The following is an 8,968-nucleotide window of genomic DNA, read 5'->3' as shown; positions in this document are numbered from 1 at the left end:
AAGTAAATCACAGAGATAGAAATCAGAAGGGTGACTGCCTAAGTGGGGATGGGGTGAGGATTGACTGGAAGGGGCACTAATGACTTTTTGGGCTGGTGACAATGTCCCATACCTTGATCTAGGTGACAGTTTCTTTTGTCAAAATACACTGGGCCTCGAAGTTAGGATTAGCACACTTTGGTCTGTGTGGATTATACCTCAGTCATTTACTGTTAGCAAATAAAGAAATAAAAACAAAATTAAAAATTGGGGTTGGGGAATGTCATTAAGTTTCAATTTTATTATATTCTTTAGGTTTCACTTAAAATACCCGGTTGGAATTGAACTCTCGTCTTCTCTTGTTCATTTCTGTTTCTGCCTAAAAAGACCCTAAGGATGTTTGAAATATCTGAGCTAAAGAAACAGGCATGGCCACATCATGTCATCAGTAAAAGATCCCAATAAGGCTGACTGAGAGAGAGCTCCTCAGCTTTTGGATATTGCCCTTAATCAGAGAGGGGGCAAAAGTCTAGCCTTAAGGGCCGGGCGCGGTGGCTCAAGCCTGTAATCCCAGCACTTTGGGAGGCCGAGGCGGGTGGATCACGAGGTCGAGAGATCGAGACCATCCTGGTCAACATGGTGAAACCCCGTCTCTACTAAAAATACAAAAAATTAGCTGGGCATGGTGGCGCGTGCCTGTAATCTCAGCTACTTAGGAGGCTGAGACAGGAGAATTGCCTGAACCCAGGAGGTGGAGGTTGCGGTGAGCCGAGATCGCGCCATTGCACTCCAGCCTGGGCAACAAGAGCGAAACTCCGTCTCAAAAAAAAAAAAAAAAAAAAAAAAAAAAGTCTAGCCTTTCAGGATGACGGACCCGGCATGCAGGTTACGGGTTGCTTCTGTTTCTGCCGCTACAGAGAGCTCTGAAGCCACAGGAAAGTTGTAACCTCTCTGGTCCCAGGTAAACCGCACAGCCCAGGCTGAGCTTGGAGGCTAACGGGAAAGAAAAGCCCTACACCCTAGAAGGCACACTGCAGTGACTCCGATTTGAGCCGAGTTTGCTGTGGCCACAGCACCCAGTAGCAACCACGATGCGAGCAGGGCGAGCCGCAGAATCGGACGCGGCCCGACTCTCTTTAAACTGAATGTAGGGCTGCTTCCGTTTTGGAGATCAAAGGGTCCGCATAGATTTCGTTTTTTCTTGATGTCTCTTCATTTTTCCCCACTCTGCTACGATAAGCAAACAAACAAACAAAAAACAAAACACTTGCCATCTCTCCCTGGTGCAGTCCTCACCGCTGCACAAAGCGACTGCGAAGTTTTGACTCCCGGGTCCCGACTCTACCGACTACCGGCCCTCCTCCTGGCCATTCCCTGTGGGACCCACCCCCTGCCCAGCTCCCAGCCTCCTGCCCCAGGCACGCACCCCAAATCAGCGCGGCTGAGCCCCTCAGCTCCATCTCGCCAAGTGGTAAGAGAGGGGCAGGACCCTTTTCTTGCCGCTGGCCCCTAGAGGACCTCACCCCTTGCCCTCTTCTGGGGGTGCGGAGAAATCAATCGGAATCAACGCTTTTCAGAAAGAACCTACTTCCCCTTCGCGACCAGTCTGGGCGAAATCCTGTCTGTAGAAAACATACAAAGTTAGCCGGCATGGTGACGCGCCTGTTGTCCCAGCTATCTGGGGGCTGAGGCAAGGAGATGGCTTGGCCCCGGGAAGTGGAGGCTGGTGGAGGCTGCAGTGAGCCGAGTTTGCACCACTGCACTCCGGCCTGGGCGACCGAGTGAGACTCTGTCAACAAACAAAACAAAATAAAACTTCCCCGTGGAAAAACAGTGCGTGATTTCTACTTTCAGGATTCTTCAAAGGGCTGAAAGCAAAAGGAGACGACGGATTCGTTCGACAAGTCCTCGCCGTGGGCCCTGGTGAGTGCCAGACCCTGCTCCTCCCGAGAAGACCCACCAGCGACCCTCACCCCATCCCTGCCCTGGTGGAGCCCGCGATCGGGGCACAGGATCCGAAGACGGCAGCGGCAGCTCCGCAGCGCCCGGAAAGCCACTGAGCAGCGTGGGCACAGGCTCCCTCACTAGGTGAAGGCGGAGCAAGGGACGGAAAGAGCCATCCCGGGAGCCCGCCGCGCGTTCAGCTTCGCCTGGGCCACCAGGCGGCTCGGGCAGGTTTCGGATGGGGGCGTTTCCGGGGACTTTTGAAGCAGGCCAGGGGCAGGGTGGGTGAAGGCCATTCGACTGTCCTGGCCTCCGAATCTCCCAACGCGCCGGTGTTCAACGTGACCAGAGCGACTCACCGGCCTCTAATGTCTCCGGTTTTCCAAGGCCTCCTCAGTCATCCTGAGGACAGAAGGGCTGGGGGCAGTTTGGTGAGTGCGCCCTGCCTACAGCATCCTGTAGAATCGGTAGTCACGGTCTCTGTGGCGCAATGGGTTAGCGCGTTTGGCTGGACTAGATGGAGGAGACAGAGGAGGACAGACTCAAGAAAAATTTGCAAGGTGAAAACCAGTAGGATTTGCTGATGGATGGAATACAGGAGGGGAGAGGTAGATTATTAGGGCTATATCTTAGTTTTCTTATACAAGATGGATTCAATTGCAATGACATTGTTAATTGAAATTGACTTTAAATAATGGCACGACCTAAAGTTATGCAAACATTTGCCTTGGATAAAATGTCAAGTTTTTAAAGTTTTTAGCTGGGTGGACAGCATGGCTTGACTTCCTATCTCTTGGTATCTCTTAATGTTGTTAAAGAAAAGTTTTTCTCCTCTGAGAGGCTTATTTCAGTGGAAGTCCATCTGCAAAATCTGTTCTAAATTTAAATCAGAAAATAACTACGTGTCCTTGACACGCTCATTATTGTTTTTGAGAATGACCTAAGGCCGCCTCGGGGGGATCTGGGGCCTGTCTCGCGAAGCCTGCGCGTCTGCACCGGGTGCCCTGCCTGGGGGCAGCGCAACACCTGCAGTCCTAAGAGCGGGTTCGCCCGGGCTCCCAGGGGGTGTGTTTCCTGCCTCTTTAACCTGCTAGGGGCGGTTCCAGTTGCCAGGAAATCAGCGTTTTTCAGGATTCCGGGCTGGTGCTTTGAAGGAGAGGCGGAGGGGAGACAGGGATGTCCCGGTTCTTGCCTCACCGGCCCGTCCCCCGCCGGCCCTAACGAGGTTGCGCCCCGGAGGCCGAGGGCCCTTTAAGGCCCGCGCCTGCGCCGTGCGCTCCCGGCAGCGCGTCCTGGAGGAGCCCGCGGGCTGCGGGCGGGGCTGGGCGGCGGTTGAGACGCCGGTGCCGCGAGGCGGAGGTCACGGTCCCCGGGCGCCGGAGCTTCTGAGTGAGCGCCAGGCATTTGTAAACGCCAGAAGCGCGACCTGCGGAGCCAGGAGCGGGGGCGCGGCCGGGCGGCGGCCGTCTCCACGGGAGGTTGACGTCTCCGGTGGTTCCAGCTGAGGGCGCCAAGCCGGACCCCGGTGAGTCCGGGCCGCGTGGGGGCACCGCAGGGTCGCGGCGCGTCCGGGGGCCCAGCAAGTGTCGCTGCGCGAGCGGGGCGGGCGCCGGGGCCCCTTCCCTGCGCTGCATTCCTCGCCCGCCGCTGGCGCCCGCCGCCCTCTCGTGGGCGCGGGGCAAGAAACTCGCGGGGTGTCTTCCCGTGGCCTCCCAGGCGGTGCAGGGACGGAGCAGCCTCGGGGGCCGGTCCTCGTAAATCCCGTGGGGACGCGGACCCTGCGCCCCACCTTCCAGGCCGGAAATCGGTTCCCTCCGGGGACCTGCGGGGCGGGAGCGCTCTGGCCCCGGACGTGCGAAGTTGGATCTTTCTTGGCGTCCGGGATTCGGCGCCTGGCGCTGTCTCCAGGCTGGTGGCGGGCAAGCCAGGTGTGCCAGGTCCAGGACGCACGAGAGGAGCGTTTGCCGCCGTCACTGAATCCCCTCAGCACTAGCGGGGCAAGCCTCAGATTCACCGCAGGGTTTCCCGCAGGTTGGACTGTGGCGCTGCTGTGTGCGCTCCAGAGACTTGCTGTGATTTCCGTGTGTGTGTGTGTGTGTGTGTGTGTGTGTGTGTGTGTGTGTCTGTCTGTCTGTCTCTCTCTCTCTCTCTCTCTCTCTCTCTCTCTCTCTCTCTGTGGCTTCTTAGATGATCTCATTTGGCATCCTCTCACCCAAGAGTTAAGCAGGGCATTTGGAATGGTTTCCTCGCTTTCCTCCTGTCTTTTGCTGGTAAAGCAGCTTCCGACGGTCAGTCTTCTCCTGCGGTGCCGTCTTTTCTTGGGGTTACAGTGCTGTCCATCCGTTCTTTGCGGAAGGAATGACTCCCAGGGCTTGACGAAGTTAAAGTGATCTACTGGTAGTTTTTAATCTCTGATCTGAGCTGTTAGCATTAGTTGCTTTCTTTCTGTTTTTAAACTTTACTGATAAAATTTCACCAGTGACCTGAAGCTCTTTTATTTTGTGTTCTAAAATGCTAGCTTTAAGATATCTGAGAACTTTGTGTCAAAGAAATCTTCGAAAAGTTATGAAGTATACACAAGAAGTTCACAATTGTAAAAGTGCAGGTGGTCTGGGAGCAGTGGATCACAGCTGTAACCCCAGCACTTCGGGAGGTCAAGATGGTCAGACCACTTGAGCCCAGCAGTTCCAGACCAGCCTGGCAATGTGGCAAAACCCCATCTCTACTAAAAATACAAAACTTAATTGTGTGTGGTGGTGTGTGCCTGTAGTCCTAGCTACCTGGGAGGCTGGGGTGGGAGGATCACCAGAGCCCAAGAGGTTGAGATTGCAGTGAGCCGCGATCATGCCATTGCACTCCGGCCTGGATGGCAGAGGCTGGGCATGGTGGCTCATGCCTGTAATCCCAGCATTTTGGGAGGCCCAGGCAGGTGGATCACCTGAGTTCGGAAGTTTGAGAACAGCCTGGCCAACATGGTGAAACCCTGTCTCTTAGAAAAAAAAAAAAAAAAAAAAAAAAAAAAGTACAGGTAATGAATTTTTACTAAGTGAACCACCACAGACCGAGAAATAGAACATGACTAGATTGGTGTATATATGTAGGGGTGGCATTGTTGTTTTTAGAGGTATATGAATGATAAAACTTTAATATGAGATATTGTTGAACATTTTCCCAAAGTGGTTGGACCATTTAGCAGGGAATATTCCGGTTACCCTACATCCTTGCTGATGCTTGTCAGTTCAAAATTATTTTGCCATTCGAATAGAGGTGCAGCAGTATATCAGTGTGGTTTCAATTTGCATTTTCCTGGTATTGAGATTGAGTATTTTTTTATTGTCATTTATATGTCCTCTTTTGTGAAGTGTCTGTTCAGTCTTTGTATCCTGTTTTCATTGATATGCTTGTTTTTCTGTTGATTTGTAATACTTTATTCTGGGTATGCGTGGTTTCTAGAATATATATGTATTGCGTTTCTCTTTTTTCAAACTGTAGCTTGCCTTTTGACTCTTTTAATGGTGTTTTTACATGAATGGAGATTCTCTAATGTTTTTTTTTTTTTTTTATTTCTTTTTGAGACAGGATCTCACTCTGTTGTCCAGGCTGAGTGCAGTGGCAGAATCACAGTTCAGTGCAACCTGGACCTCCCAAGGCTCAGGTGATCCTCCTGCCTGAGCCTCCAAGTAGCTGGGACCTACAGGGGAGCACCATTATGCTCAGCTCTTTTTTTGTGTTTTTAGTAGAGATGAGGTTTTGCCACAGGCTGGTCTGGAATTCCTCAGCTTAAGTGATACACCTGCCTTGGCTTCCCAAAGTATTGGGATTATAGGCGTGAGCCACTGCACCCAGGCTGAGTTTCTTAATTTTAATAAAATTATACTTGATCAATCTTTTCGTTTATGGTGACTGCTTTTTGTGTCCTGTTTAAGACATCAATGCCTAACCTAAGAATACGAACACATTTTTCTGTGTTAGACTTACAGCAATTTTATTTTAGTTTATGCATTTATTTTTCAGACAGGGTCTCACTCTACTGCCCAGCCTGGAGTGTGGTGGCATGATCTCAGCTCACTGCAGCCTCCACCTCCTGGCTCAAGTGATCCTCTCACCTCAGCCTACTGAGTAGCTGTGACTACAGGCATGTGCCACCATTGTCTGGCTAATTTTTGTATTTTCTGTAGAGACGAGGATTCAACATGTTTCCCAGGTTGGTCTCGAACTCTTGGGCTCAAATAGTGTGCCTGCTTCAGCCTCTCAGAGTGCTGAGATGACAGGTGTGAGCCACCTCACCTGGCCGTGATTCACTTTTTACTACACGGAGTGACTGCTTGATCCAGCACCATGTATTGACAAGACCATCCTTGCCCTTCTGTACTGTTGGGCACTTTTTTTCCATAAATTGGATGGCTATACGGTTATCTGATTTATGAAATTACTGTGGGTCTGTTTCTGGACCAATCTGGGCAACACAGTGAGATCCCGTCTCTACAAAATAAAATAAAATAAATGATTTTTAAAAAGTGGGTAGAACAGATGGAGTCATAGGTGTAATTTATAAATGATTGTCAATTTCTTGGCTACATTCAGGTGTTGGTAAGTCAGATCTGTTGGGCGTTCAGGCAAAATGTATTAAGTGAATTATATGGTGTTCAGAATGATTGCTAGATGTTCATTGTGACTTGAATTAGATGTTATTTGGGACTTACAGAGCTACAGTTTTGACACTTTTATTTATTTGTCTTTTTAAAATGTTTACAATCTTCCTGTCAAGGCACTAACTATTTTCTACTTAATTGTTCTTAAGTGTCCTTAATTTACCAGGAAAACTTTAGGGATTATACCTAAATAAGTGTTAAGCCGTTTAAAGGGCTGATGTGATGTGATGTAGACAATAATATTCTACATAATAGTTTCAGGACTACATTGATTAAATTGTTTCTTTTTCCTTTAAAAAAATTTTTTTTCTTGTGACAGGGTCTCTCTGTGTTGCCCAGGCTGGAGTGCAGTGGTGCAGTGGTGTGATCATGGCTCACTGTAGCTTTGAGCTCTCAGGCTTAAGCAGTCCTCTCAGCTCAGCCTCCTTAGTAGCTGGGACTACAGCCCGCACCACCATGCCCAGCTCATTTTTTATTTTTTGTATACAGGGTCTTCCTTCCTACGGTGCCCACACTGGTTTCAAACTCCTGGCCTCAAATGATCCTCCCACCTTGGCATCCCAAAGTGTTGGTGTTTCAGTGGTGAGCCATCACACCTGGCCATTTTAGTTTTAATAATTTATATCTATTTCTAGTTTAAAATATTTACTAAAATCTATTATTTATGAATATGGTATTCATTATTGTTAAGATTATTTTGTATGTGTTTAATTTCATTTTCAGTATAAGCTCTTGGAAATTAGAAATCTTATCCCTTATTCACTACTGTATTCTCAGTACTTGACCTTGCCTGGTATGAAACAGGATATTGAATAAATATTTGTTAGATGAATGAGTGAATGAACATACTGATACCACATTCAACAACTCTCCAAGTATCACAGCATTCACCATCTAACAAATAAAATAGCTCGTAGAGAGCAGAGCCACAGTCAACCTGCCGTAAAAGGAAGTGTCAATGAAAATCAACCTTTGTATGTGTAGCTGCTAAGATTTGGGGGCTTTTGTTACCGCAGCATGAACTAGCAAAGCTCAGTGAGACAGCAGATAGAATATACACATATAAACAGACCAGATAGACCAGTAGATGAGATTCCAAAGATAGTTCAGTCAGCATTAACTAACTACACCCACACTCTCCTCCTAACAGAAAGAATGGAATTCCTGTTCACTGAGATCTGCCTCAAACAGTATCTTTGTGAAAAGTGAGCACTTTCTCTGGCTACTCAAGTGATCGGTCAGGACTCTTTTTTCCCACCCGTCCCCGGTTGGAGTGTGGTGGTGCCATCGTAGCTCACTGTAACCTCTAACTCAAGGCTCAAGGAATCCTTCTGCCTCAGCCTCCAGAGTAGCTGAGACTACAAGTGTGCGCCACCATGCTCCGCTAATTGTTTATTTTTTATTTTCAGAGACAGGGTCTTACTGTGTTCCCCAGGCTGGTCAAGAGTTGATTGCATGTGACAGAAACCAACCAACTCTAGTTCCCCCCCTTTCAATCTGCTCCTTTCCCCGTCTTCCCAGTCTCAATAAGTGGCAGTTCCATCCTTCAAGTTGCCCAAGCGCTGAATCTCAATGCTAACCTTGATTTCTCTCTTTTATGTCACAGCCCATATGAAGGCAAATCATGCTCAGACCCAGGCGGAGGTTCCTGCTGACCCAGGCTCTCCCCGGCACGTTGTCCTTTACTGTCCTCCTGAGGGCGTCTGGAGCTTCAGTGCTGTGTGCTCTCGGCCTCCATGCTGGGGCACCACCGACTCCCGCCGTCCAGGGCTTCCAGTGGACTCTCCGAGGCACTGATGTGGAATCTTCCCCATTCGGTGCACCAAGAGCAGCCTCACACGGTGTGGGCTGACATGAAGAGCTGCCAGATCCGACAGGTAACAATCCTGAGGTCAGGGAGTCCTGTCTCTATTTTGACTCAGATGCGAAGGGAAGATGCCGTGGACCCTAAACATCGCAGCATGACCAGCGTGTGCCACCACGACCTGCAGCGCGTGGTCAGGTGGAAGTTATTTGACTTCAGGAGAGGACAGTGTTCTCTTCGGGCCTTTTCCTCAGTGGCCAGATGTGCATCCCTCTCCTCTCTCTTCCCCTCTCACCCCCCGTCTCCATCCCCATTTCTCTCTCTGTCTCTTTCCACCTTGCTGTTCCCTTTCACCTGCTTTCTCCTCTTCAGCTTTCATGGTTCTCCCGTCCACCCGCATTTCCCAGGCTAAGGCCCCTGCACTGTGCTGGGTGGGGAGATGTGTGTGGATTTAGGCGGTGCCCTCTAGATGTGTCCCGGATGGGGGAACATGGCTCAGCTGCCAGTATAATGGTTTCAGAGAGTGGCCACTTTTGAAGGCCTTTCACAGCTCCCATTCTAGAATCGTGTAGGTCTTAAAACTGATGGG

At 49.7% G+C, this 8,968-nt stretch overlaps 1 protein-coding gene across 19 annotated transcripts in view; it reads left to right on the top strand.

Moving 5' to 3' along the window:
• The first annotated feature begins 1,887 nt into the window (after nt 1-1,887).
• Nucleotides 1,888-8,968, top strand: part of LOC141582140 (NBPF family member NBPF1-like) — a 60,808-nt gene continuing 53,727 nt past the window's right edge. For 18 of the 19 annotated variants that reach the window (XM_074389657.1, XM_074389647.1, XM_074389646.1 and 15 more), the window contains exons 1-2: nt 3,203-3,448; nt 8,182-8,452. The gene's annotated coding sequence lies outside the window, so the exon portion shown is untranslated. Of the gene's footprint in view, nt 2,355-3,202; nt 3,449-8,181; nt 8,453-8,968 lie in introns of those variants that run through there. The other variant, XM_074389649.1, reaches the window with a different exon arrangement.

This window comes from Saimiri boliviensis, chromosome 19 (assembly GCF_048565385.1).
Source record: "Saimiri boliviensis isolate mSaiBol1 chromosome 19, mSaiBol1.pri, whole genome shotgun sequence".
Lineage (NCBI taxonomy): Eukaryota > Metazoa > Chordata > Mammalia > Primates > Cebidae > Saimiri > Saimiri boliviensis.
The sequence above is the reverse complement of the archived record's forward strand: the minus strand, read 5'-3'. Positions and strand labels throughout refer to the sequence as shown.